This window comes from Narcine bancroftii, unplaced genomic scaffold (assembly GCF_036971445.1).
Source record: "Narcine bancroftii isolate sNarBan1 unplaced genomic scaffold, sNarBan1.hap1 Scaffold_114, whole genome shotgun sequence".
NCBI lineage: Eukaryota > Metazoa > Chordata > Chondrichthyes > Torpediniformes > Narcinidae > Narcine > Narcine bancroftii.
This window is the reverse complement of record NW_027211849.1, coordinates 221,823-225,118: the sequence shown is the minus strand read 5'-3', so window position 1 is coordinate 225,118 and position 3,296 is coordinate 221,823. Positions and strand designations below refer to the sequence as shown.

The window sequence follows — 3,296 nt, the reverse complement described above, 5'->3', positions numbered from 1 at the left end:
CAGACCCACAACCACCTTGATGTAGATCATGGGAATGGGCTGCTTGGCCTTGTTGAAGTGCTGGACCATGCAGTGAACCGTCTCGGGAACATAGACCAGACCCAGATTCAAATAAACCTCCTCTTTCTCTTGGACACAATACAAACATGTCAGCTGGATTTACCCTCCAACACCCAGTGCCTCTCCCAACTGGAGTGCCAGCCCCTCCTGCTCTCTGTAGGCCTGATGCCCCCAGTGCTCAACACAACATTGCATGAATCCAAGGGCTCAGCGAGCAGAGCGTCAACAGGCCGTAGTGGACCTGTCCGCTGCCCCATCATTCGGCTTCTGGTGAGACTGCACAAAATGTGCAGCTCTGACCGCCCTCCCTCGTGAGGCAAGGAATCACCTGGAGAGAAAAACCATTGACGTTTCGAGATGAGAAATGTTTGCAGCCGGATGTTGGCTGGGGTCGAACATGTGGAGGCTGAGTTGTTGGGACGATTCAGAGCAGGCGTTGATTTGGAAGGGCACCAAAAGGTTCTGGGGAAGTGAGTTATGGGGGAAAATACATTCGTGAAATGAATTGGGGAAACAGACTGGAGGGGCTGAGTGGCCGAATTTGGCGACCTTGTCTTGTGGTCTTGCTGCTGTCTGGAGTTGAAATGGCAAGAGGTCATGAGTTAATGGGTGAGGAGCAGGGCAGGCAGTGTCAAAGAGTCGGCACTGGTCAGAGGGGCAGGATGGAGGCAACAGAGAGGCTGCAGCGAGACAGATCGATTGAAGGAATGGGGAAGGTAGCAGCAAATGATATGCATCAGAGTGGGGGTGGGGTGGGTGCAGGTGGATCTTACCTTGACTACAGAGGAGTAGAAGTTGAGAAGAGGGACGATGACGGTGTGATCCAACTTTCGCACGATCTGCAGTTTGCGGTTCTATGGCGAGAGAGGAACATCAGCAAGGCTGGGCGATGGTTCGGAGCCCTGAGGGGCGACTTGTCCAAGTTGAGGGGGGAGGCGGGGAGGAGATTCGTCAAGAGGTCAGAGGTGGTGAACTCCAAGGGATGCCGAAATGGGGGACTCGTCGAAAGTCGGTGGGGGGGACCTATTGTGTTGCTGGAGCGGGGACTCGTCAGGGGGTTCAATGAAGTATCACTTCCGTTTTTATGATTGTTTTCCCAGCTTCTACTAAACAATGAATTTGCAGAAAATCTTTGATATTTGCCAGGTGTGTGTGTGTGTGTGTGTGTGTGTGTGTGTGTGTGGGGTGGGGGGTTGTGTGTGGGGAGGGGGGCTGCTGTTGTGGGTTTGTGTGACTTACTCTGTTTCCAAACCCCATGGCTGCTTTGGTCTCTGTCAGATGCTCCTCTTTCCACCCACGCTTCAAAAATGTGTTTGGGGTGTTTGTCAATTGGGTGTAATTGTGTGAAACGTGCTCATGTGTCGCAAGGGCCTGTGAACGTGCTGTAGGCCCTAAAGTTAAATATCAGGGTTTTCCATTTCCACACAACTGCTCCTCCCCCTCACCTTGAATCTCTTGTCCTGCAAGATCTTCTTGATGGCAATCAGCTCTCCGGAGTCCACCAGCCTTGTCTGGTACACCACACCGAAAGATCTATTGTCGATGATTTTATCATCTGTGCAGGACACCACCTTGGGGACGTTGGGTCCATGACACGGTGTGGCCACCTCTGTTGTGACTTTATTGCCATGTCCTCTGGGGCAGAAGCAGCAGCATTTACACACCCAGAGGGTACACAACAGGTCATTTATCCCAACCCAGCCTTGCTGTCCAAGTTAGTCTCTACCCCTCCCTCTAACTCCCTTCCAAGGGTCACCTAAATGTCAGAATTTATCCTCTGGTGGTTTGTTCCAGCCTCTCAGTAGAAATATTGCCACCCGAGGTCCCTCTTTGATCACTCTCCTCAGACTGAGGCCAGTTCCGCAGCCGTTCACTTTGTCTACAACCCTCCCTCCATGGGAGGATCTGGTCATCCTTGACCTTCAGCACGTCCCGGGGAGATGAACCACTCTGAACCCTACCACGGGTTTAGCAGAAGCCCTCCACATTCGCAGAAGCTCAGCAACACCGTGATCTTCCATGATGCAAGTGTGACCTCGTCGCCAGAGGGAGCAGGTGGTGCAGAGAGAGCCCCACTCTTCACCGCTCAACTCTGTTGGGTCCGCCGCATAAGAAACACTTTCTAACACCTTGATCCAGGTCCACTGGGGGAAAGAATCCTATCCCAGTTGGGGGGGTGTGGGGTGTATGCAAGGGTGGAAGTGATCTTGTAACCATGGGGGGGGAGTGGCGGGTGGAGGAGCGGTCCTGTCTCTCAGTGGACAGATCCCATTCCAGGTGGAGGGGGAGCTCTGTCCCATTTCTGCTGAAAGGTCTGCCTTCCATCCCCCTCTCAACTTCTCTTCTCCCTCAGACACCTCACACTCTCCCCTGCCCCGATTCCTCTACCACACTCTCATCCCCCACCCAACACCACCCCCATGGTTTCCCCAGTGCTTTCCGTCCCCTCGCACCCCATTCCCCCCAGCTCAACCCTATGTCCCCTATCTCAGATCCAATCTCCCTTGACATTAGCCTGTGGTGCTACCCCGTTCCTTTGTTCTCCCCTCCACTCCTACAGACCCCATCCCTGTATCCCCTCACATGCCATTGTTCTCCCCTCCCCAGTCCCCTCCAGCTGCCCCATAAAGTGCCCTGCACTTAGGATGGGGAGAGGGGATTCAATGCAGCCTCCATTCTCTCCGCTCACACTGGGTAAAGGATGGTGCCAGAGGAGGTTCTGTCCCAGTAGGGGAGCCTGTAGCAGGCTCTTTATCTCACCCATGGGCGCAGGGTGCTTCCAAACACAACCCTGTTGATCAGAGGGTCCCTGGGATGAGACAGCGTCCTACTCCGACACGCGGGCCAGAATCCCCTTCCAAGAGAGGCATCTTTCTCGTGTTGCTGTGCCATGGCACGACTCAGCTATGGCTGCCCCATGCAGTGACATCATCACCCCCTCTGTGTCATCATCTCCCCCTTCTGTGACACCTCCCCTCTCTGTGACACCACTAGTGTAATGGGCAGGGACATCCAACCATTTAAATCCTCCTCAATTTCCCCAAGCAAGGGGAGAATAATTCAGCTGGTCTAAATTACTCGTTGTTATCTATTCTAACTCCTAGATATTTGATCCCATTTTGCCGCCACATTTGTTGACTATTTTCTCGACATTGGCTCTAATCCCTCTTCCTAAGTGACATGATTTTGCACATATCCCAAAAGAACTTATACCCAGAGATCTCCCCATAGTCCTC

At 53.2% G+C, this 3,296-nt stretch overlaps 1 long non-coding RNA gene across 1 annotated transcript; it reads right to left on the bottom strand.

The window, feature by feature from the left end:
- Positions 1-243: 243 nt before the first annotated feature.
- On the bottom strand, positions 244-2,961 carry LOC138750297 (uncharacterized). Its single transcript, XR_011349237.1, has 3 exons — positions 2,821-2,961; positions 1,506-1,695; positions 244-914 (listed from the first exon to the last, which is right to left on the bottom strand). It is a non-coding gene; the product is annotated as an uncharacterized lncRNA (long non-coding RNA).
- Positions 2,962-3,296: the final 335 nt, after the last annotated feature.